Raw genomic sequence first — 27,436 nt, forward strand, 5'->3', positions numbered from 1 at the left:
TCCACCTATCCTGTAGGGTGCTGCTTCCTCGTAAGCAGCTTTCCTACAGGGAAGCTGCTTGAAGAGAAGCACCCTACAGGATCAGTGCCTGCATTGAACAAATGTTGAAAAGAGGCATCAACATTGCGTGATGCTCCTTCAAGTAAGAAGGAGAGTCAGTGTGCTGTGGGCTCCTACCTTTTCCCAGGAAGATGCAGCTAGCTGCTGTTCAGGTGGATCTTGTCCTTTAAATAATAATAATAATAATAATTGTTATTAACAAACCAATCAAATCACATTAATTCCAAATTACAAAACCGAATTTTAATTTTTTGTTTGGGGGTACCCATGCTTCGAGCTCAGAAAGGGATCCAATCGTCTTTATTGCTGCTGCTTTGATGTTCACAGTTCTGTCCAATTAGTGTTCACAGTTCTGTCCATTCCTCTCTTTGTTGTTTTCCTCATCTCTTCTTGTTGTTATCGTATATTTTTCCTTTCTTTGTAACCTCTGATAGTCTCCACAAGCGAGTTGAAAACAAACGTTATAGTCCTGTGTGTATTTTCGCATTAATCCAAAAATCATATTCACACAGCAGACGCCATTTCAGCACTTCCATAGAAAACAGTCTTAGCGTCTGCTCATTAATCTTAGCAGGTTTGTCACTCCCACCTCGATCTTTTCAGGGGGTTCTGCCAAGTCAGACACAGAGTCCAATATGATAACAAAGCCATGGCTTCCTCCCCCTCTTGATCATCAATCCTGCAACGAAGCCTGCCGGATCTTGTCCTTTTTTATGAGCTTTTTCTGCCTGATGCCTGCCTCTCCTTCCTACTTGATGTCCTGCCCCCTAACAGCCCTGGATCACTCCGAACTGTCAAACTTGACCCACAGTGATCTGGGGCTCGCTGAACCCAACTCGACCAATACCCAAATCCCTCTCAACAGGCCCATTTCGGCAAGGCCCTCAGTCAAAATCCGTTACAGAGCCCCAACACTGATCCAAACAGAAACAGATTGCCTGGGGAGCATCCCACACTGTTAGATTGCAAGTACGTGGACAGAACTGATCACAGGGGCATTACTCGCCCAACTGGCGTTCAGTTAGGAGGAGTGATGCTGATAAAGTGGGAAAGCCCCTTGTGGTTACAATATTAAAAAAAGAAAGAAAAACATATCTACATGCATGACATTGCATCAACGGGAAACAAACGTGTGTGTGTGCGCGCGCTGAGAAGTGTGAAGCAGCTAATTCCATGCCATTTCAATCTCACTAGTAATAGTTCTGTTCTTGCTTCTTGCATCCCCTTGTGTACCACTCTATCCTATTCCCTCCCACATTGAATACGTTTTCCATACAATTGTGCACATTTTCCCCATAAAGTACAATCCCCTTTGTAAAATACATGCTTTTAAATTCATGAAGCAGAAAAATACACATTTTGTGTGTACTAGCCTATAAAATGTGATTCTCTAAAACAGACAATTTTTTCATAATATTATTGGGGGGGGGAGATAATTTGTGCACATTTTTTAACACAATAAATGGCATTTCAATATTCAGAGAAAGGTGTGATCCAACCTGCAAACAAGCTCAGGAGTGCTAGATTTCCTATTTGTGTGTGATTTTATTTTGATCTCACAATCACACAGTTATATGTCATTCCCCATTATATTTTCCATTAGAATTACTGCTTGATTAAAAATATCCAACGTGGAAGAAACGAACAGAATTTTCAATTAACAGCAATCAGCCTTCTGACCCAAAATGAATTACAAAGATTTGAAATGAGGAACAACATCAAACCCCTTGAAAACATAGAGCGCCACCCCCTCACCCAATACTGAAGCTGCAGCATCTGTGTAAATTGCTTTGGGGGTGGGCAGGATGCAAATGCAAGACATCTTTTCTGGCCTCTTGGTTTCTTATCTGATTATATTATTCACCAGCTGAAAAGCATGTGTAACCGAGAATGGCAACAAGGAGATAGAAATCTGAGGGGGAAATGGCTGGTTTCAAGCAAGCTTCATACTGAATTAATGAACAATTGTGACAAAAGGGCTATAGAATGATGACCACTATTGTTACTCCTTCCATGTAAGCCATTACTGAGCGATGTTCCCTAAGGGGAAGAACCCCCTTGAACAAAAGTTGTGTCCTACAACAAGGAACTAGGAGGACTCAAGCTATTAGGGTGTTCAGTAAAGGAGTGGAAAGGATATTTGTTTTAAGTGCTGTGCCAAAACCTGACCTCTAATTTATTTAAATCTTTCATCCCCTGCTGAAGAGGATTCCCCCTCACCCCATATTATCAGGACACTTTAAAAGGTAAAGGGAACCCTGACCATTAGGTCCAGTCGCGGCCGACTCTGGGGTTGCGGCGCTCATCTCGCTTTATTGGCCGAGGGAGACGGCATACAGCTTCCGGGTCATGTGGCCAGCATGACTAAGCCACTTCTGGCGAACCAGAGCAGCGCACGGAAACGCCATTTACCTCCCCCCTGGAGCGGTACCTATTTATCTACTTGCACTTTGACGTGCTTTCGAACTGCTGGTTGGCAGGAGCAGGGAATGAGCAACGGGAGCTAACCCCGTCGCAGGGATTCGAACTGCCGACCTTCTGATCAGCAAGTCCTCGGCTCTGTGGTTTAACCCACAGCGCCATCAGGACACTTTAGAATTTATTTATAATGTCAATGGATGAAGGCCTGAGTTTACAGCATTGCTGGGAGCCGGTCATGAATTGTGTGTGTATATATATGTACTTATTTTCACTGAACATCTCTTCAGCATTCTGCAGCCTGCCCAGATGCTTGGACTTCCTGATCTGAAAACAACAACAACAATGTCCATGGTGGCGGGGGTTTTTTAATGGCCCCAGGAGAAGTTATGGTGGTTAGCTACTGAGGTCCTGAGATCAGACCTTGGTCTGGTCAGTACCTGGATGGAAGATCACTTGAGAACCACAGGCCATTTGAGGTTCCATATATGGAAGGAAAAAATGGATTTTAGTGTAAGAAACATAATATAAGTTCCAATCTGCACATTAGCCTAAGAGGTACGGATCAGGTTAGTTTGTATTGCATTTTGTAAAGGATGAAATTCCTCAAGCATCTTTACAACTCCTGCCTATCCCTCTTCCACCTCCTTTTCCTTTCTTATTCCCTCCTCCCATCCATCCTTAATCCCGTCACCTCCCTCCCAACTCTCACCTACAACTCTGGCCCTTTTGTCTTTATCTTACCTCCATCCTCTCCTTACCTCCTTTTTGTTCCTCAGAAGATGCAGCTGCTGTCTGGCAGAGACTCATGCCCAGTGACCCCATGGAGCCGGTAGAGAAAGGGCCTAGCAAGACTATACTTGTTGAGATCTCATAAGTTGTGTTCACAGTACAGTGGTACCTCGGGTTACAGATGCTTCAGGTTACAGATGCTTCAGGTTACTGCTCTGCTAACCCAGAAATAGTACCTCGGATTAAGAACTTTGCTTCAGGATGAGAACACAAATCGCGCCGCAGCGGCGTGGTGGCAGTGGGAGGCCCCATTAGCTAAAGTGGGTTAAGAACAGTTTCAGGTTAAGAACGGGCCTCCAGAATGAATTAAGTAAGAGCTGTTCGACAGTGGAATTTGCTGCCAAGGAGTGTGGTGGAGTCTCCTTCTTTGGAGGTCTTTAAGCAGAGGCTTGACAACCATATGTGAGGAGTGCTCTGATGGTGTTTCCTGCTTGGCAGGGAGTTGGACTCGATGGCCCTTGTGGTCTCTTCCAACTCTATGATTCTATGATTCTATGATTCTATGATTCTATGATTCTATGATTCTAAGTTCTTAACCTGAGGTACCACTGTACAAGTCTCCAGTGAATGCAGGACTAGCTCTGCACTATGCCAGGTATGTTTCTAATTTTCAGGAGGGAAGGACCATATTCAGCACTCTCACCTGTGGCAGTTTGGGGAGGGGTCTTGTTGCACACTATAGGATCATGCTATTTTTCTGCAAAGGTAAGGAATTTCCACCATTAGTAAAACACTTACCTGTCATGCCTGGTGCTGCTCACATACACATGGAGAGTTAAATACATATATAGTTATAGATGATATAGATGATATATAGATAAATATAGATATAGCTGATACAGATATAGATGAAACTGAACTGATGGGAAGAGTTTTTGTGTGCATATGAGCTGAGATAACTTAGCATCCCTGAATGACTGTGGCCAAATTCTTGCTACATTTCCATCAAATTGTGGGAGCTGCTTCCACGTAGTCTAGTCACACACCGTGCCAGCAATATGAGTAAGCAGGAACCATGTGGCTCGAGCAATTAGCTATTTCATTTCAGTGTTGAGGGTCCCCAGGGAGGGGCAAAATGGGCTTGTGAAGAAACCAGGTAATTCTCCTCCTGGCCCACAGGTTTCCTGTTGATAGACCTTACTGGGCCACTGCTGAATTTAATAATATTTTACTATGGCAACTTCTGAATTGGCCATTCACTCTTCACAGAAGATCACAATCACAACAGTCCTTAGAGCCACAACACAACCAAGTGATTTTGAAATTTAATAAGGCTGGAGGGGGATGACTTAAACTTTCACATATATAGTGGTACCTCAGGTTACATACGCTTCAGGTTACATACGCTTCAGGTTACAGACTCCGCTAACCCAGAAATAGTGCTTCAGGTTAAGAACTTTGCTTCAGGATGAGAACAGAAATCGTACTCCGGTGGCGGAGTGGCAGCAGGAGGCCCCATTAGCTAAAGTGGTGCTTCAGGTTAAGAACAGTTTCAGGTTAAGAACGGACCTCCAAAACGAATTAAGTACTTAACCCAAGGTACCACTGTACAAGGAGGGATTGGGACTATTTTAGGAATAAACTCCAGCACTGACAAGCCAATCAGTATTGCAGATCCACACCCATCTAATATGATGCATACAGAAAGTGGTTTATAGATCATTGTTGGTTCATATAGCACAATATTGTCTATTCTGGTGGGCAGCAGCTCTGTAGGGTAGGGATGGGAGGAAACGGGACCAAAATGACACTATTCACAATTTTACAACAATATGCAGATTTGGGGTTCATATGCATGCTGGAAATGCATGTGAGTTCAGACATACGCTGCATAACAAGGACTGATCCCTGCTGAAATCAAAAGGTGTCAAGAAGTCTAAAGTATTTGAATATGAAGGTAAAATTTCACATTCAGTGTTTAAGTTTAAACAATACGGAAGCATGTTGCTGTGCTTTTAACAACAACAGCAAAGCCCAGAGCTCTTCAGGCAATATTTAGGACAGCCCCACTCCTTGCAGCAGCAGCAGCAGCAACAACAACAACAACAGCAGCAACAATTCACAGTAGCATTTGAACATCCACAGATTTGGTTACTGCAAAGTCCATGGACCTAGAATACAGAAACATAGCAAAACATAGAGATATAGGTTACAGAGAAGTACCAGTAGATAATACAAAACAAAAAGAAAACAGGCTGGCATGAGGCTTTCTGGGGACCCTGATCCAACTTGGGGTGCTTTGTTCAACTCGTGCTTCAACTAATGGAGGAATAAAACCACCACCGTTCACCTCAGTTTTCAGCTCCTGCACAGTGCAGTTCCACAACTTTGACAAAATATCTCCAATACCTTGTGTGAGGAGTAATACAGTATGGTTGCTATTGTGACGAGGATGATATGGATGTGAGTGGCTGAAGGATTCAAAATTCACTGACAGTGTGATGTGCAAAGGAGGTATTAAAAGAGTTCAAAGCAGACCTTAGCCAGTTTCCACTTTGCATTTTAAAAATCACCCCTATGAAGCTGATGGAACACACAAGGATTTTCAGGATAACTGCCGCTAATTTCTGATCAATTGAAAAAGGATTTGCTACTCTTGCATATTCTACAAGTGTAAGGCTGGGGAAAATAATGATGAAAAGGATGCTGCCTAGGTCGGAAGGAAACTCATAGTGAAGAATGATATTTTCAAAGGTGACTTCAGACTTGCATACACACAGTTTTTATTTCAGCACCAGTGGTTCATATCTTTGTAAGTGAGCTTCCTAACTAAATGGTTTTCCCCCTCATGCCCCATATGGCAGCCTTCCCCAACCTGGTGCCCTCCAGATATTTGAGATTCCCATCAGCTCCATTCAGACAGTATGGTCAAAGGTCAGGGACGACTGGGATTTTACTCCAACAGTGAGGGAGTTCACTGAAGCTCTCCTTGCTTTGGCTTGAGTTTTTCATTCTGAGTCTCCATTCCACAACCCCAATCAATGAAAAAGTGAAAGCATTCCTGAACCAAACTGAGTGCCCAGAAGGTGTTGCCCTACTGAGTCTGTTTCTCATTGCTACATGGAAGAAACATGGACATCACAGCTGTCATGACGCTGTAGGTTACAAGTTTAAAGCAACATATCCTTTCTCCCACAGAAGTGAGTAGTTTGGAAACACTAGGAATCCTGATATCTTTAGTCAGGATTATACTACCCCTTCACATTTGTTGGGGTGGAGATTTTGTGACTTTGTTTCCCCCCTGGAGTGGAGCAATCATGTTTTCTGCTGCTTCATAGGGTAGGACCTGAGGCAGTGGATTCAAATTGCAAGAAAGGAGATGCCAACAAAACATTAGAAGAACTTTCTGCCTGTAAGAGCTGTTCAGCAGTGGAACAGACTACCTCAGAAGCTGGTGGACTCTCCTTCAGTGGGGGTTTTAAGCAGAGGTTAGATGGCTCTCTCCCAGGGATTTTTTAGCTGTGATTCCTACATTGCAGGGGATTGGACTAGATAACCCTTGGGTTCCTTTCCAACTCTACAAGTCAGTGATCACCCACTGGCTACCATCTTATCTCTGCCTTGTTTGTCTTTTTTGCCCAAAGGGACCTAATGCATTGAGCTGCTCCTTGACATATGAAACACACATTATTTCTCTAGTTGAGCAACTGGCCCACTAAGATACAGCCAAGACTACGCAACTAGCCACACATCAATGTCATAACCTTTAGGTTTTCCTTTAATAACAGAACATGGTTTTGTTCCCCTGCGTTTGTAAGAAGCAAGCAGTTCTAAGTTTAGATGGCCATTCACTATTTGAGTGTAATTAACATTCATTCCATTTTCATAGACACTTAAAAAAAAATCATTTCCTAAGGAGGCTGCATGTGTTATGTGTGTGTGTTTCTCCAAAGGAAGAGAAAGGTAAATACTTACCTGATGAATTAGTGCCTTAATGTTTCTTGGGACATTAACGACACCACTGAGCGGAAATGAAACCAGTCGTAAGAGCACAGATTGATTGGTATCATTAACCGCAACCGCATCTTCTGAGAGCAAAATGTTCAGCTTGAAGATGATAGGGAAGCATTTTAGTGTGTATGGAACACTAGACCCCTTGTTTTTTGCTTTGTCTGTTTTTTATGGGCAGGGAGGGGGGATTATTGCTTCTCATACATCCCCTAACAAAAATAGACTACCAATGGGATCAAAATGGAGCTCCCTAACCAATGCACATACGGTATATGTGAATGTTGAAAGTCGACATCTACACGATATGTGAATCCTGTATTGGAAAATGAGAAAATGTTTGTGGTGGGGAGGGGAGAAATGGGCTGTAGAAGAACCCTGATCATGGTTGCTACAGGTCTGGAGTAGGGAAGCAGCTCTCCCAAGTATTAGAAAATGTGTGGTACAGATAATGAGAAATGACTACCTTTTAAGGGATACCATTCCAATGGGCTATGATTCCAGTGGGAGGGAAACAGGCCATGCCAGCCACAGGGCTGTTGCAGCTTGCTCCTCATTCCACAAGCATGTTGGGGGAAATGGGATGTGGTTCTTAAAGATTCACAGCCTCTCCCCGCATGCCTCAGAACTCTAATGCCACGGCAGGACAGGGTGCAGACCTTTCTGTATCCCTACAGAGGATGCTCACAAGGTCACATTTCCCTTTTGCAGAGGGAAAGATCCAGAAAATCTTGGTGTGCCCTTTCAGGGACTCCAGGATGTGTGTGATCAGGAAGACATCCAATGTTTCAGCAGTGGCAAGTGCATATTGGGACAGAATGCAGGAAGACTAACAGTAGATGGAACCAACTAATTCAATCTTTGTCCCCATCCTCCCTGCTAAGAGCAACACAGAGACAGAGAAGGAGGAAACTGGCAGGCTGGCTGTAAGTAAGAAGATAGGCAGGTGGCATCTGGCTGAGGGCAGACTGGGGATGGTGGGACAGTGTCCCATTTGCCCTAATGAATGAGCCTCCGTTGCACTGCCCTTCTGCATGACAATAGAGATTGATAAGGGTGGGCAAGCTGCCTTTTGCAGAAGCTTGTTTATTATTACTGATTGTATCATTACAAAAGAAGGGACGTGGGTGGCACTGTGGGTTAAACCACAGAGCCTAGGACTTGCTGATCAGAAGGTCGGTGGTTCAAATCCCCACGACAGGGTGAGCTCCCGTTGTTCAGTCCCAGCTCCTGCCCACCTAGCAGTTAGAAAGCACATCAAAGTGCAAGTAGATAAATAGGTACCGCTTTGATGGGAAGGTAAACGGTGTTTCTGTGCACTGCTCTGGTTCACCAGAAGTGGCTTAGTCATGCTGGCCACATGACCCAGAAGCTGTACGCTGACTCCCTCGGCCAGTAAAGCAAGATGAGTGCCGCAACCCCAGAGTCAGTCACGACAGGGCCTAATGGTCAGGAGTCCCTTTACCTTTACCTATCATTACAAAACCCCTGATGAGTTTCAAGGAACCCCAGGATTGGGACACAATCTGGTAGGGGGAGCACTCTTCTAGTTTGCTTCGTGACATTTCAGGATCCAGTCTGATGAAGTAAGTGTACTCAAGCTTAACTCTTGAAGCAGGATCAGCATAGTGAAAGATCTGATGTCACAAACTATGAATAGATGCTTCTCTGACTAACCAGAACATCTGAAGTTATTGTCTTCTTTTTAAAAAACCCTTCAATAGAATAGCAAGTATGTAATTGAAACCTGCATGCTATTCATCAAAATTGACTTGTTTATTCTTCTAGCCAAGTTTTATTTTAATTTGCAAGCACCAAAAGTTGTTTGCTTTGAGAAATGATCATGGAGCAGCTAGATATGTCAATGTGTTTGTGTGTGTGTGTGTTTTGTGGCATTGTAATACATTGACAAAGCAGCAATGCATACCAGGAATGCTTTGAAGGGACCGGTCTGCTGTGTTTAGCCAACAAGCAACCTTGAGAGCTTCTGAATGCACAATTCTTCCACAAGGCGTGAAAAGAGAACGAGCTCTGTGTTCCATTTCTAAGAAGAACTGACAGCCTGTTCCCCTCCCTCTTTAATGCAAATCTAGACTATTACACTAATTGAATGTTGTTTTGTTGTTTTCCTTTCCATCCAGCTACACTTCCTTTTGAACAACTACAGGCCTGAAACATTGGAAAAGTTTGGTATCAAGGATATTGGTAGAAAAAGTGGAAAGTCAGCTCACTATCTCAGTGAGGTGGCTTTGCAGGCTAGCGGCTACTCCCACAGGACCCAAAAGGGAGTTCTGGGAGTGGGATCCTACCTGAGCAGGTATACATATATTTGTGAAAATGGTATGGAAAAATGCATCATACAGGGATAAATTTCTTTCAAAAATGCACAAATAATAATAATAGTAATTTATTTGTACCCCACCTATCTGACTGGATAGCCCCAGTGTTTATATTGGGATAAATCTGCCCTAAAATGTTTGTGAATTTTCATAAGGTCTTAAAAAATAAAATAAAATAGAAACTGATGTGGAAATGTGGTGATTTGGCTTTAAGATTGGAAAGATGAGAAGCTGAAACAAAAATTGACAGATTCGTCCATCTCTGTCTCTTTCACCCCACAACTTAGGTAGTAGCACAAAGCAAGTGGGGAAAGATGATAAATGTTTGAGTTTCAGAGTTAATATTCTTCCCACGGTGTCCAACTATCCTCAATATTTTGTGCATGTGTGGAGATTCCAAGTTCCTTTGGCTCAGCATCCTTCATGGCAAAGATGAAAACACTTCTGCCACTCATCCCCCATCATACATAACTCAGGTGCTGTTAAACCACAATGCACATCTTTCCTGATAATTGCCCATCTGGCTGGGTCTAATGGGAGTTGGAGTCTAGCATATGGAGGACCCTACATTGGCTACCCCTGGACTAGAGTACTGCCAGCTTCCAGCAGTGGGTGGCATGGTAGAGCTGTACTACGTACCTGAGCTCCATCTAGATGAGTTGCTGCAGCATGCCAGGACAGAGAAAGGAAGGGTTTTGGTGGTGGGTGGTGGCGCAGTGCAAACGCACCAGTGAAGCCAACCAGTGCTCCTGCCAGCATGTTTGCACTGTGATAGCCTCACTAGCATTGCACCCCTTTGCCTCTCTGTCCAGGTATGCTGCAGCAACTCAGTTGGAAAGAGGAAACTTCAGATGAAAGCTTGCCATCACTTCCAGCTTCTCCACACCTCCCTGACCTAGATTCAGAAACAGCCAACTTTTGTGGTTTGCATCTCCTGTATTTCGTTCATATTATAGTGAGCCACAAAACAAGAGCATGGGGAAACTGCCCTGCTTATTCCTGATTGACTCAAAAAATGGAAAACATGGGTACAACCACCCAGGTTACTCATTCAAGCAAGACAATCTGTGCAGTACAAGGGGGTAACCAAAACCTACTGGATCATTTTTCTTACATTACTTTAAAACACACACACACAATTGCAGATTGTGTGCTCATAAATTCTGTCTACTCCCTGCAAAAGAAAGGGGGGATCTTTACATGTTTATTAACACTAAGTTGTAAATCACTGATATCTATTGCTATCTTATCAATGCTGAAGGGTTTGGTAACAAAGAAGATTGTAGCAGCTGTTAGGCTGAGTAGTGTTGCATTTTTTGTATCCCAACCTTCCGTGATTTATTTTTGAAGTTTTATTTCTGAAGGCTTCCAGTTAATTGCGATGTGCTTTAATTGGACTCAGATATGATGTTCTTTTGATCACAGTGCAAGCACTGCTCAGATAAATCGTTAGGGTGTTTTCTATAACTCAGCGGATTGCTTTCTGGGGTGAGAGCGGAAGTCTCCCCTCTTGCTTCTGGGCTGCATTGTATGAATAAGGCATCTTCAGAGACAATATTCTAGGATGTGCCAGTGTTGCAGTCCTCTGATCCTCCTTTGATTAAAATGTGATTGGCAGAATGCATTGCCCTAATGGTTCCTCTTGATATATTGGGGTTTATGTAACCACAGAATGTAGTTCAGCAGCTGGGGGGGGGGCATATATGGGCTTTTTACTGCTGCAATCCTATGCACAATTAAGCATGTCTAAGCCTATTTATTCACCTGACTGCTGGGACCTGGGAAGGCTTGTTCAATTTTCTACAAGGACCAACATTATCCCTGGCAGGAAACAATGCCCCATGCACAATTTGAGGCTAAGGCACACCCTTCCCAAAAAGTAAAGCTTTTTGTCTTGGAAAATAGGGTAGGGGGTGGCTGGCAGGGAAGGCCAAGTCAGTGGTGGATAGCGTGGTATGGTTGTGGCACTCAACTGACCTACACTTCATTGCATTGTTGCTGCTTACTGGAAGGAAGGCTAGGCAAAAAGGTCAGTGCAGTGCAAACACAGCAGCAGGAATGCTGTATTAACTGCACTAGTGTGTTTTATTGCAGCAACCTCACTACCACCTCCCCCTTTACCTGACGGTAAGCAACAGTGATGTAGCTGACCAAAGGTTGCATCTCAGTGTCTGCTACTGGGCAGGGTAGCAGCAGATATGGAGTGTGAACCTCATTTTATTTTGGACCCAGTTTGAAGGGGAGTGGACGTGGCTCAAAACAAAGACCAGACATTATGTGTGAGAGGAGTTTGCATTTCATGTTCTGCCTCTTCAAATTTTTGCCACCCACCCACCCCCGAAGAGGACTTGAGAGGCAGCAGATTGGCGGATTGGTTGTGTTTACTGAAATAGAGCATAAGAAGATCTGCAAATTGAGAGCCAATTACTGTAGTTTTCTGTCTACAGGACTCCCCCATGTATAGGGCAACCCCTATTTTGGGGGACTCCAATTTAAGAAAATGGGGGAGATGGCACAGATTTGTTGAGGATTGCCCAAGGTTGTTAAGCTTTTTTTTGGGGGGGGGGATTGCTGAAAATCGCTCACCCGCATGTGTCGCTAAATCCAACTCCCATCTGCCTCATTGCTGGCAAAGTTGTTGAACTTTTTTTTGAGGTGATTGCCCACAGTTTTTGAGCTTCTTTGGGGGGTATGCCTAGAGTTTTTGAGCTTTTTGGGGGGTGGGATTACCCACCGCTAAAGATTGTGTGTATCGCCAAAGACCTGCAGCCACCAATTGACTGCACTATTGCCACAGAGGCAGCCAATCGCAAACAGCTCTTCACACAGCCCTGTCACCCGCCTTGTCGCCGCAGAAAAATCTCCTGCTCGCAGCAGCAACCAATCACTCAATCCACCTCTGCACTACTCATGTATAAGACAAAGGCAAATTTTAAAGCTTATTTTTAAAGAAAAAACCCTAGTCTTATACACGGTATATAAGAGAGGGCAGGTGAAACTTATTCCTTGTTTAGAGGGGAGCTCCTCTCTTTCATCCTCTGAGTATGCCAGCGGTTGCACTCAGTGTTTTCCTAGCCAATGATTGGGTGTTCTTCTCTTTCCCTGCCACAATCACATAGGTAAGCCTTGGGGTAAGAAGGTTAAGGATGTACAGCACGGATGTCCAGCATGACTCCACAACAGTCGTCATCCAGTGTGGACACTGCATCCCTGTGGACGCTGCAATCTCCCCCAGTCTGCACTAATCAGTGATGACCACATGTCCACAACCCTATAATGCTTCAGGGTGGCATATGGATGCATCTTCATTTGCTCACCTGCCCACACTAAATGGCAACGAGACCAATATGACTGAATTCAACAGAAAACAATTGCCAACCAGGCCAAATTGTGTATGTTAAATAAGAAAACCAATGCCAATTGGGCCTGATTAACCCAAGAAATTTAGGAGCACTCCTGCCAGTTGTGTCTGATTTCTCCAACTGTGTGAGCCCATACTATTTAAACCAAATTCACCAGATCAGACAGTAGAACTACTGTCAATCATTTGAGATGCACAAAAGAAATGAGCAAAGAAACATTCTGCAATGTAAAGTAGGAGGGAGAGAGAGAGAGTTCCAAGTGTGAGAATTCTCCCCCAAAATGCCTACTTGGCCCTTTGAAGAAGCGTATGGCAGAAGTCCATATTGTAGATGGAGGACAGAAAGGCAACATAGAGCAGAAAGAGGGTGAGAATGGGTCCGAACATCTGTTAATTGGGCAAATCTGCTCCCCATGATTGGTCACCTCGCCACATGTGACCTCCTTGCCCCTCCTCTTGGGGAAATTACATTCAGAGTCTCTTTCAGGTAAAGGGGTCAAGCAAATCCATCCCTGCTAATGTTGGAAACACCACTGTCCCCTCCCCATTAGAGGTGGGTGACCTGATGCTGTTTGGAGTGTTATTTTAAGGCCTGTTTTATGTGTGCAGGAGAATCGAGTGGCAAAGATTTCTCTGAACTGTCTGCTACTCTCAGCTGCAGGTGATGCGAACTGTAAGTTTGGATGATCCTCATATTTAAAAACAAAAGCATTCATGGAGCCTAGAAAAAATCATATCAGAAAGGTTAGTCTGCAACCTTCTTCCTGGCACAGATTTTTTTTTTCCTTTGTAAAGGGATTCCACCCCCACCCCTTAGCAGAACAGTCCACAATTCAGTATAGTATGCATCCCTATTATTTGACAACAATCTCTATAATGAGATTGTAAATGTTAGGTAACATAACAGGTTGACTTTGCCAAGTACACAATACTGGTGCACTTATGTTGGCACAAATTCATCTGTTTCTCACTGAAGCTACCTACATTCCTACAGAGTCAGGGTGTTGGAACAAATGGAATGAATAGCACCATAAAATTGCCTGCACAAAGACCATTACAAGAGGCAAACATTATTCAGAATAATCTCACAACATCAGCAAGACATGAAAAATTAAGCATCCAATATAACTTGCATGTTATTGCCTGATGAAGAGTGCAAGATATCCCCGCCTTTCCTTAGCCTAAAATTATGGCAGATTACTTGCATCATTTGGCTTTCTGAAGGCACATTCTTCTCAAGATATAAGTTCAATACAGAGGAACTGGATCTGAATACAGATTTGCCTGACGTTCATTGTGGGTGACGCAGACATATCATTTTAAGAGAAGTTGGGTCTTTTCAAAAGGACCCTTTTTTCTGGCCTAGTGTCAACTTCATTTTTAAAAATTAAAGCGTAAGAAGAGCCCTGCTGGATCAGGCCAGTGGTTCATCTAGTCTAACATCTAGTTCTCATGATGGTCAACCAGATATCCACGCAGTGGTGTAGCATGGGTTGTCAGCACCCGGGGTCACGCAGATGAGGGTGGGAGGGAAACGTACTTAGTACACATGCACATTCAACTGCTTAATGGTGTCCTAGTCACTCAGGAGATTGCAGCTGCAGAGGTAAGAAAAGAAGAGGCATTCTGTTGTCTTCAGAGGTCACCTCCTGGTTCTCATGGAGAAGCCATCTTCCATGCAGCCCAGAGATGGAAATGCACAGCTGTATTGAGGCAGCACCAGGTGTTGAAATGTTGCGTCCCTAACAATTTTGCGCCCAGGGCAACCACCCCTCTGCCCTCCCCCCCCACACCACACCACTGTGCCCACGGAAAGCCCGCAAGCAGGGTCTGAGTACAACAGCACTTTGTGATGTACAACAACTCGTATTCGGAGGTGTACTGCCTCTGATTTTGGATGTAGAAAATAGCCATCGTGTCTAATCCTCTTTTAAATGTTGTCCAAGTTGGTGGCCACCACTGCCTCTTCTACGAGCCTCTTCCATAGTTCCACTGTATAAAGAAGTACTTTGTTTAGTCTGTCCTAAATCTTTCAACATTCTGCTTCATTGCATGGTCCCAAGTCGCAGCATGAGGGCAGCCATCTTTTCTCCAGGAATGCTGCTAGGACTTATGCCACATCAGTGAGCAGCACTGTCCCCTGGGACATTTGTGTCCCATTTGCAGCCAGGCTATCCAGCTGCCACTTGAAACAGAGTCTTTGCTTTAAAAAAGAAAAGAAAAAAAGAACTTAAATAAAAATTAAAAGCCCTTAGATTCCCATTTGAAAGCCATACAATTTTTGCCATCACCCCATCTTCTTGGGTAACCAAAGCTCTGGTAGAAGGTGGAGTGATAATGACTTGACCTAACTGGTTTGTGTACTGAGTGAAGTGTGAATGACAGAAATAATTGTGTCACAAAGCTTAACTTTAGCCTTGACATTGTAAATGTTGCCACTTACCAGTAAACAATGTAAATCAGATGGAATGTGTTCTTTATTCAAATGTGCTTGGATAACCTTGAGATTTACCAGTACATATTATGGGGTTTGTTCTGGACATTTATATCTGGTGGATGAAAAATATGTTTGTTTGTTTTTTGTTATGTGCTGATGGAATTGAGGAGAAAATCTGACTGTTCACTGAAATCATACTGTTTCTCTTGAGATTTCCTAGTAAATATCAGGATTTTCTGACATTTCCAAGGAAGTTTACTGAGATACAGTATATGAAGCTCCTTAACAATGTTATATAAATTCAAAGTATTAATAATAACAAATACACTAATGATGCTGATTATAATAATGACTGAAAAAGTATCCAGCAATTCATTCAAATAAGATACTACAAAATCCAGTCTTTGACAAGGTCCCAGTACACTCTGTTGTTGTCTTCACCGAGATAAAAAATAATTGTTTCAGTTGTTTAAGACAGGAAGGAAAGCAACCTCAATATTTAGCTCTTCTCTGCTGCACTTTTTTCTTCTTCTGAAGCAAACTGATATTTGATACTTGGGGAATGGTTCTTGGTGATTGATACAGCATGTTTGAGAGAGGCCGGCGACGTATCTAGTAATTACACTGTTCAGACATCAAGATTGTATTACCTCAAATTGCCTGGAATGATGTCAATTTATCAAACATCCTTTGAGAAGTTCATCCCAGTTTTCATTTCTCTCTGTTAGGCTGCTTTATCTAATAGAATAGGGACCGGAGGGGATTTATATACTTTGTCAGCTTCAACCTCTGATGATTCTGCTTGACCAACATGGGGGGGGGGGAATTTCTTCCCTGTTGCCTTGTTTTATCATCTCTCGTTCTCTCTCTCTCTCTCTCTCTCTCTCTCTCTCTCTCTCTCTCTCTCTCACACACACACACACACACACACACACATTCTGTGCAGCGGAGAGAAAGGATATACAATGTGATTTGAAAGCCCCAGATAGTTTAAGCAACAGGGTTTCAGCAGAGCAACAGTAATCATGTCTGCTCAGTGAGGTAAAACATACCCTGTTTGTATTCCAGATGGAGGATTTCAATTATGCTTCTTTAAGACCAAAAGATTAAAAAGCATAAAGATTCATTTCCTAGGGCACTATCTCGGGGAATGCTTAATAATAAGAATAAAAAGGTGGGAGCTGAATGAGCAACATTTCCCTGGCATTTGTTCTTTTACTGCTAACAGGCTAGAGGCATGCGCTGAATTATTCTACTGATGTGGACAGGATTAGATTATAGGCAGAAGCACCAACAGGTTAGCAAATTGATTTATTCTGAATACCTGAAGAAACCAAAATGCTTGAGAGCCAAGTCAGTTGGCTGTAACATTGTTTTCCTGATAGTTTTCTGGGGAGCAGATTTGTAGAGGTTCCCGGATGTAGTAAACTTGTTGGTGTCCTCATTGAAATAGGGTATGAGTTGCACTGCCTGATTATACATTAGAGAAAATGATTTAAGGCAGTGATTCTATGATTTTTATAGACTATAAAATGGTGTGTGTGCATGTTGGATGGGTGGGGAGGTGGGGAAGAGAGAGAGAATTTGAAAGGTAAGAACTGGCCTTCGTGCTGAATCAGACAAAAGTTCAACAACTCTAACATTTTTCTTTAAATAGCAACCAGCCAAATGCCCCCAAGCCCTCACAATTAAGTCACAAACTGATTATTTCCCTCCCTCCGCAATCGTTTGTCCCAAGCTAGGGATGAATGAATCTGACATTTTTCATTTCCCAGTAATCCAAACTTCTCTTCAGTTCACCCCCACTTCTGCATCTGTTTGAGATTAAGTTTTAAAAAATCAGCATGAAGTTTGCAGACATTTTTGAAAGGATTTCTCTTACTATTTGCAATTTGTACAGAATTTTGTCTAATATATGCGTTTTTGCAAGCAATTTCCCCCATAAAATCCATTTGCCTTGTTATTTCCACAAATGTGTGCATTTTTGGGTGCCATTCCCATGATATATTTGTTGGGAATCAACAAACTGGCCACTCTCCAGGCACCCGGCTTGATCTCCGGTTGACCTCCCTGTCTGCATTCCCCGGCAGGATACAGGCTAGGTCGCGATAGGCGATCCTTCTCAGCGTGAGAAGAACACACCCCCTCTTTCCTGCCCCCCCCCCGGGCAGGGGAAAGAGATAGACAGAAACGTATTTACATGCCTTTATTTCTGTCTTTGCAGCGTTACAGAAAAACACGACTGCTCTCTTCAAACTCCAACAGCCGAGAGACCAAACTCCTCCTGTACTTCCTGTACAGCTCATATTACTCTCTGAGCTAATTCCGGTGCTTCACACTGTGAATAGACTGTCCCTCTGTTTCCCACGGAACAGTCCCAACATTCCCATTATGTTTTGCTTTCAAGCTACCAGCTCGTGGCCACATTGCTTCTATATCATAACAATATTTGCCAGTGGTAATTTAATTAATAGGTCTAGTCAGCGTGGCCAAGAGATGTTTTCATTTAGGAAGCCTTACACTGAATCTGCTTGTACACCTTCTCTATCTGTAATTTGAATGTATTTCTTATGATGCCTGGTTATCTATTTTTTAAAATGCCTTTTCTCTTCCACTTTCTGTCCTGCATTGACAGTATTCAGGCATGCCAGCTATCAGGGACTCATTTTCAATGAGGGGGCCAGGCCCCCTCAGTATCCCACAGTGATGTGCGCACACCATGTGTGACAGGCCCACATGTCCACACAGCATGTGTGTGTGATGTGAGCATGTTGTGCGGTGCTGGTCCCCTCAATCGTGGGGTAAGCCTGACAGTGTTTGTGTGCATAACAGCTCTGTGGGAACTATAGCTCTATGAGAGGAGCAGAGGTCTCCTAATAAGTCTCAGCACCTTTAGCAAACTACAGTTCCCAAGATTCTTTGGATGACTGCTTAAAGTGATATGATACAGCTGTAGGTGTATACAGCAGATAGGATCTAGATCTGAGAGGGGATATAACCATTGTTTCTCTGAAATCACCTTCCCCACCCTTTCGTCTCTTTGATTTGCCTGTAAGTTTTGTGAGTCTGTAGGACTTCTATGTTGTAAATGCTATCTTCTGGTAAAACATGTAAGGTTATTGCTTAGAGTAACGTAAGAAGCGTTTGAGTGAAGCGGGTGGCGCTGTGGGTTAAACCACAGAGCCTAGGACTTGCCGATCAGAAGGTTGGTGGTTTGAATCCCCGTGACGGGGTGAGCTCCTGTTGCTCAGTCCCTGCTCCTGCCAACCTAGCAGTTTGAAAGCACATCAAAGTGCAAGTAGATAAATAGGTACCCCTCTGGTGGGAAGGTTTCTGTGCGCTGCTCTGGTTCGCCAGAAGCAGCTTAGTCATGCTGGCCACATGACCCGGAAGCTGTACGCCGGCTCCCTCAGCCAATAAAGCGAGATGAACGCCGCAACCCCAGAGTCAGTCACAACTGGACCTAATGGTCAGGGGTCCCTCTACCTTTAAGAAGCGTTTAGGAACGTGTGGGTGGATTGAAAAGCTTGACTGGTGTTATTTTTCTTCATCATCATAATAATAATACCTTGTGATCTTTAGATGAAGGGTGGTATAGTAATTTAATAAATAAATAAATGATGGTGATAATAAATCGTATATAAATATAGAGATATGTTTTTAAAATGAGGAAAACTAGTGACACCCTCACTATGCAGTTTGAAATCTATGAACTTCCCACAACTTTCCCACCTTGACTCATCAATAATTTCAAATCTCTTCCTCAATAAAAGATGTGTTCCTGATGGATGAAGGAGCCATGCCATTTTCTTTCTTCTTCTTTTTTTACCTTGGACTGGTCGATCCACTCGTTGGTGTTGATATGGAGGGGGGGGGGATAAACAAACATTAGAGTCCCTCAGTTGGGGGAAAGAAACAGTAAGTATTCCAGTGTGTAATCTCTAAATATTTTATACTTAGAGTGCCTTTTTCATTAAGAATACACTCTTATTTCCTGACATGGGGGAAATGGATCAGTATCATCACTCTGAAAAAGAGACAGAAGGAGTTCTGTTTAGATGTAGATTTTGAACGGCTGCCAGGACTGGATGAAACCCTCTGCAGAACAATCACTATAAAAATCAATATTGCTCTTTCCAGGGAAGTGTATTTCTCATGTCACGTCTGCTCTGCCTGCATTTTAGGGCAGCACTTTCCCACCAGTTCTTCTCTTTCCCCCTTCTTATAAATGTGAAGTCCAGGACCCAAAGAATGCAGGCAGCCTAAGAAATATTTAAGCCTCATTTAAGAAATGTAAGTAGCTTTGTGTACAAAAATATAGCCAATTATACATGCAACAGGGGAGGAGAACCTGTGACTCTATGAACCTCTAACAGCCTCAGCCAGCAATGGGAGTGGTCAGAGATGATGGGAGTTGTAGCCTAGCAATTTCTTAAGAATGAAAGGTTTCCACATCCCTAATGAACAGTAATTAATGGGACAAGACAGTTCTTTATAATTGGGGACATACAAAATATGAAAGCACGATATAATCAGGGATGGAGAGCCTATTGGCTTCCAGTTAATACATAAGAAGAGCCTGCTGGATCAGGCCAATGGCCCATTTAGTCCAGCATCCTGCTCTCACAGTGACTGAACAATTGCCTGTGGGAACCAGCAAGCAGGATTTGAGCAAAATAGCACTATTCTCTCCTGCAGTTTCCAGCAACTGGTATTCAGAAGCATTGCTGCCTCTGATTATCAAGGCAGAGCATAGGCATCATGCCTTATAGCCATCAGTAAACCTCTCCTCCACAAATTTGTCTAATCCTCATTTAAAGTCATCCAAGTTGACGACCATCAGTGTCTTCTGTTGTGATGGCCTGGGATTTGGACTTGGATGTTGAATCTTAGGAAGCCCAGCCTGCACAGGATTCCCCGCCTCCAGAACCAGCTGAGCTGGGGCTGGGGCCTGAGCCTGAAGGGTCCTCACCTGTCATGGATCATCTGGTGTAGGCATCAGCTGAGTCTGCTCTGCCTCCTGAGGTGATGGAGGACCCATTGCCTGCAGATGCTCCACTCTCAGCCCCATCAGAGGAAGCTGAGGTTGCCTCTGGGTCCGGTAACCCTCCAGCCTCTCCTGAGCTGCAGAGGCTCGGGGCAGAGAGGTGGAGGGAACTAAGTTCCCGCAGGAGGAGTGCTCGCCTCCAGACCAGGAGAGGCGAGTCACCTGAGGATCGGGGCCGCCCTATGCCTCGGGGCAGATAAAAGCCGGCCAGCCACAGTCCCAAGTTGTGGGAACAGCATTAGTTGGTTGCTAGTTCCTGCCTGAGCTCCTGACCTGCCCTGGCTCCTTGCTTGCATGCCTGTCCCTGACTTCACCCAACTCCCTGCCCTGCACCCAGCTTCAGCTACTATGGACTGCCTTCACGTTGCACCTTTGACCATGGACCGGACTTGGACCTCGCCTCTCGGGTAACCCACAGGACCAGCACATCTGTGAAAATGAGTTTCATAGTTTAACTGTGTGTACTTTCTTTTGTCCATCCTGAGTCTTCTAACACTCAGTTTCTTTGGATTTCCATAAGTTCTGCTGTTATGAGAGAGGGAGAACACTTTGTCTTTATCCATTTTTCCATGCCATGCATAAAACTATATGCTTGTTGTTGGACAGCATGGTCATTGATGATAGGAACAGTTATCCCGCAAGAGGCTGGTTCATTCGGATGAATAGGGCATTGCCCCATGAGCTTCAGTCTGCCCCCAACCAGCTCCCACTTGCATGCCTTCTTACTCTCCCTGCCGCTGGTTCTGGCTCCACTTACTACTGACCTGGAAGGTGGTTTGTTTGATTGTTGTTGTTGTTTTGCTTTGTTGTTTTTAAGGGATGGCATCCAATTTCGTTGCACTTGTGCAATGTTGCACTAGTGTAATGACAATAAAGAATCTATCTATCTATCTATCTATCTACCTCCCTCTCCCATAGTCCCAATGATAACCAGGCACTGATGGAGACATTCCGTACATAACTGATTGATTGACTGGGTACAAGCTGTGCTCAAGGTGGTTTACAGCAAACATTCGAGATAGAGAATATTAGGCCACAATACCTCAGGACCGCAATACCTCAAGGACTGCCTCTTCCCATATGAACCTACCCAGATCCTGAGATTATCTTCTGAGGCCTTCCTTTGTGTGCCTCCTCCTTGAGAGGTCATGAGGGTGGCAACACGAGAATGGGCCTTCTCTGCAGTTCCTCCCTGTTTGTGGAATGATCTCCCCAGGGAAGTTCATCTGGCACCTTCATAATACACCTTTAGGCACCAGGCAAAAACATTCCTTTTTTAACCAGGCCTTTGGTTAATTTGATTGACATCCTACACCTTTTTAAATTGTGGTGTTTTTTTTGGGAGCAGGGGTTATTGGGTTGTTGTTTTTATTTTGATTACATATTTTGTGGGTTTCTATTTTGATTTTGTTCTGTGAACCACCCTGAGGCCTCCAGGTATAGGGTGGAATATAAATAATAATAATAATAATAATAATAATAATAATAATAATAATAATAATAATAATAATAATAATAATAATAATAATACAATCTCTATCTCTGTCTCGATAGAAAGAGATTAGAGATTAGAGATAGAGATAGATAAAACTCCAGAACATGTCAGTAAATGCAAAATAACAAAATCAACAATGTAGCAAAAAAGAAAAGAAAAAAAGAATTCCATATTACAAAAAAGAAGCCCGTCTAGGCTTAATTCCAAGGTTACAGGTTCGATCCCTTATGGGACAACTGCATATTCTCGCATTTCAGAGGGCTGGACTTACATGATCCTCAGGGTCTCTTCCAACTCTATAGTTCTATGATCCTATGAATAAAGTTTCTGGTACTGGTCTTGCTGCCCTCCAAGGAACCTGTCTTAAATATATTTCAGAGGGAAGGAGTAGGTGATATAAACCTGACTGCCACATTTCTCTTCCAGAGGAGGCTGACAGCACTAAAAGGCAAATGTCCGAGAGAAATGATGGTAAGTCTTTCCCCCAGGCTCCTGGAAATATCAACTGCTGGTGCAAGTCTTATTGATGGTGATGAGGATTTACCATAGGAACCTTGTTCCAAGTAAGTTCCCAGTGCCATTACCTTTATTCTACCAGAGAATAATCCAGAGCCTCCATTACTCCATGGTGGCAAAAAGAGTTTCCTTCAGGTCGGTGTGCAGCTGAAACTAGCCTAGCATTACAATTTCCTTGTACCTAGTCTAAAATGTCATGGCAGACATCCTCTTGAAAGATAACCACTCCTCCTGGGTAAAGGTTTTGACCTAGCTCTATCTCAGTATCAGTGTTAACTGACAAATTTTGATGTGTCTGTATATACACTATCCATTTGCTTATTCTACAAATATTTCTATTCTATTCTATTGTTTTGCTGAAATTGTGAAATGCTGACCATGTACTTACACCAGGTTCTGCTTTTCATAACTGTAGTTTGGTTGTCTGTGTATGGGCCCCCACTAGGTTTTGGTAAAGTATTGAAATTTTCTAATTTCCCTCAAAGTTCTCTCAGAATTAAAACTAACTTCCTTTTTACCCTTGTTTTAGTTCATCAGGGCTTCCCAAAGTTACCTCAGCATTCATAAAATTGTTTTGCCTCCAAAGTTGCTTCTCATTTATTTTGAATAACACAAAATTAGATCAAAGCGAAACAGTTCATAATAAGCCCCAGTATTTAAATGCATGTCTTGAATCTAAAAGTGAATAGCAAAAGGGATAGAAAATAAAATTGCCAATATCATGGTGCCATGATAAAAAAAATCATGACCGCATTTGGAATACTGTGTATGGTTCATAGAATCATAGAATCATAGAATCATAGAATCATAGAGTTGGAAGAGACCACAAGGGCCATCGAGTCCAACCCCCTGCCAAGCAGGAAACACCATCAGAGCACTCCTGACATATGGTTGTCAAGCCTCTGCTTAAAGACCTCCAAAGTAGGAGACTCCACCACACTCCTTGGCAGCAAATTCCACTGTCGAACAGCTCTTACTGTCAGGAAGTTCTTCCTAATGTTTAGGTGGAATCTTCTTTCTTGTAGTTTGGATCCATTGCTCCGTGTCGCTTCTCTGGAGCAGCAGAAAACAACCTTTCTCCCTCCTCTATGTAACATCCTTTTATATATTTGAACATGGCTATCATATCACCCCTTAACCTCCTCTTCTCCAGGCTAAACATGCCCAGCTCCCTTAGCCATTCCTCATAAGGCATCGTTTCCAGGCCTTTGACCATTTTGGTTGCCCTCCTCTGGACACGTTCCAGTTTGTCAGTGTCCTTCTTGAATTGTGGTGCCCAGAACTGGACACAGTACTCCAGGTGTGGTCTGACCAGAGCAGAATACAGTGGCACTATTACTTCCCTTGATCTAGATGCTATACTCCTATTGATGCAGCCCAGAATTGCATTGGCTTTTTTAGCTGCCGCGTCACACTGTTGGCTCATGTCAAGTTTGTGGTCAACCAAGACTCCTAGATCCTTTTCACATGTACTGCTCTCAAGCCAAGTGTCACCCATCTTGTATTTGTGCCTCTCATTTTTTTTGCCCAAGTGCAATACTTTACATTTCTCCCTGTTAAAATTCATCTTGTTTGTTTTTGCCCAGTTCTCTAATCTGTCAAGGTCGTTTTGAAGTGTGATCCTGTCCTCTGGGGTGTTAGCCACCCCTCCCATTTTGGTGTCATCTGCAAATTTGATCAGGATGCCCTTGAGTCCATCATCCAAGTCGTTGATAAAGATGTTGAATAAGACCGGGCCCAAGACAGAACCCTGTGGCACCCCACTAGTCACTCTTATTCAGGATGAAGAGGAACCATTGATGAGCACCCTTTGGGTTCGGTCAGTCAGCCAGTTACAAATCCACTGAGTGGTAGCATAGTCAAGACCGCATTTTACCAGCTTCTTTACAAGAATATCATGGGGCACCTTGTCAAATGCCTTGCTGAAATCAAGGTAGGCTACATCCACTGCGTTCCCTTCATCTACCAGGCTTGTAATTCTGTCAAAAAACGAGATCAGGTTAGTCTGACATGACTTATTTTTCAGAAATCCATGCTGACTATTGGTGATCACAGCATTCCTTTCTAGGTGCTCACAGACTGTTTGCTTAATGATCTGCTCCAGAATCTTCCCTGGTATTGATGTCAGACTGACTGGGCGGTAATTATTTGGGTCCTCTCTTTTCCCCTTTTTGAAAATAGGGACAACATTTGCCCTCCTCCAGTCTGCCGGGACTTCGCCTGTTCTCCAGGAATTCTCAAAGATGACTGCCAGTGGTTCTGAGATCACATCTGCCAGTTCTTTTAATACTCTTGGATGCAGTTCATCTGGCCCTGGAGACTTGAATACATCTAAACTAGCCAAATATTCTTGTACTATCTCCTTAGTTATTCTGGGCTGTGTTTCCTTTGCTGAATCATTTGCTCCAAATTCTTCAGGTCGGGCATTGTTTTCTTTATCGGAGAAGACTGAGGCAAAGAAGGAATTGAGGAGTTCAGCCCTTTCTGTGTCCCCTGTTTGCATTTCACCATCTTCTCCTCTGAGTGACCCAACTGTTTCTTTGTTCTTCCTTTTGCTACAAACATACCCATAAAAGCCTTTTTTGTTGCTTTTAACCTCTCTAGCAAGCCTGAGTTCATTCTGTGCTTTAGCTTTTCTGACTTTGTGTCTACACGTGCTGGCTATTTGTTTGAATTCCTCTTTGGTGGTTTCCCCCCTTTTCCATTTTTTGTACACATCCTTTTTTAATCTTAATTCAGTTAAAAGTTCTTTAGATAGCCACCCTGGCTTCTTTAGGCACCTTCCATGTTTCCGTCTCATTGGTATTGCCTGACGTTGTGCTTTTACTATCTCCCTCTTAACAAACTCCCAGCCATCCTGAACTCCCTTTCCTTTTAGTATTGCTGTCCATGGGATCTCACCCAGCACTTCCCTAAGTTTTATGAAGTCGGCTTTCTTAAAGTCAAGAAATTGAGTCCTAGTATGCTTGGCTGCTCCTTTCCGCTGTATAGTAAACTTCAGAAGAGCATGATCACTCGCGCCTAATGATCCTTCCACATCTACCCCACTAAACAGGTCATCAACATTGGTTAGGACCAGATCTAAAATGGCTGTTCCTCTTATTGCTTCTCCCACTTTCTGGACAATGAAGTTGTCTGCAAGGCCAGTGAGGAATCTGTTTGACCTTATGCTCTTGGCTGAGTTTGACGTCCAACAAATATCCGGGTAATTGAAGTCCCCCATTACTACTATCTCCCTTCCTTTTGCATGCTTGGCCATCTGTTCCAGGAAGGCATCATCTATGTCCTCCGTTTGGCTTGGGGATCTATAGTAAACTCCCACAATGAGGTCTCTGTTATTCTTCTCTCCCTTAATTTTGACCCAAATGCTCTCACTTTGGCTTTGAGGTTCTAAATCTTGGATCTCTTCACAGGTATACACATCCCTGACATATAACGCCACTCCTCCTCCTTTCTTGTCTGGTCTGTTTCTCTGAAATAGATTGTATCCCCCCATTATTACATTCCAATCGTGGGACTTATCCCACCAGGTTTCAGTGATGCCTATTATGTCATATTTAGTTTGCTGTACCAAGAGCTCAAGCTCATCTTGTTTATTTCCCATGCTTTGCGCATTAGTGTACAGACATTGAAGTCCATTAATCATTCCCCCGTGTCTCTTATTTAAGGATTTTTTCCTCCCACCACTAGGTCCACGTGCTGTTTGCTCCATTTGGTCTATGACATTTGGATGATCATCTTCATTAATTGATAGACTCCTACCTTCAGGAGCACTGTCTCACTGGTCACCCTACCTCAAAAAGGATATTGAAAATCTGGAAAAGAGAAAAGGGCAAGGTTTCCACTCAGGGGCTTCCCATGGGCATCTTGTTGGCCTCTGTGTGAGAACAGTGTGTTGGACTCAATGGGCTTTTCGGCAGATCCAGCAGATTCTTGTTATGTTTGCATTTATACATGAGAGAAGTCAATGGAAAATTCCTGAACAAAGTTAGCTGCTTTCTTCATGAGTCTGGAAGTGAAAGAAATGCCATACTTTTATGTCTATAAGACGCCCCCTTGTATAAGACACCCCCTATTTTGGGGGACTCAAATTTAAATGGGGGAGAAGATGGCTCAGAGTTGTTGAGCTTTTTTGGGGGGGGGGGTTGACCAGAGTTTTACAGCTTTGGGGGGGGCGGGGAGGAATTGCCAAAAATCGCTCGCACACAGCATTGACGCAGACAATCACCGGCAGCTGACAATCGCTCACATGCCACAGCGACAGCCAATCACAAACAGACCCTTCCCCAGAAAAGGGGACTGAGAAAAGCTGTCCACTGGCAATCACGTCCCAGAACAGCAGCTGCCAATCGTGACAGCAGCAGCCAATCCAAAGCTGCACAAACCCAATTAGACAAGCAGCAGCCAATCCAAAGCAGCCCTTCTAGCTGCCAAAAATCCTCGCTGACAAGCTCCTGCTTGCAGCTGCAGCCAATCACCCGTCCACCCCATTCACTATTCATGTATAAGACAAGGCACATTTTTGAACATAATTTTGGAGTGAAAAAACCTCATCTTATGGATGGAAAAGTACGGTAATTGTCAGTGAGTGCACTGTAAGTTTAAAGCTACCGGTCTCCAGGTTGGGACACTTGTGTCCCAAACTGAGAAGGGAAAAGGGAAGGCTGTGGCTGATCTGTAATAGCAGGTGCCTTTGAGAAACATGTTGTAAAGGCAGAATGCCCAAAGTTGCATTCTTTTCACTTTGGAAAAGGCCATTGTTTCTTTTCATGCCATTGGGCTGATATTTGCAGAGAAGCTCACACAGATTAAATGGAACAAAAGACTTGGAATCAATATGTTTCTCTTTTTTAACTATCTGTCAAAAAGCATTTTCTTCACAGTCAATGAACTTCCCCAAAGCGTCCGTCTCGGGCACCCAGTTCCCAGGTTCAAGACAGTGGAAATTTATCTTTCTTTACTCTCTCTCCTGCAGGTTTAAACAGTCTAAGATTTCCCCCCTCTTCTCCTGATTCCAAGGGGG

Source organism: Podarcis bocagei, assembly GCF_964188305.1.
Source record: "Podarcis bocagei genome assembly, chromosome: 8".
Classification (NCBI taxonomy): domain Eukaryota; kingdom Metazoa; phylum Chordata; class Lepidosauria; order Squamata; family Lacertidae; genus Podarcis; species Podarcis bocagei.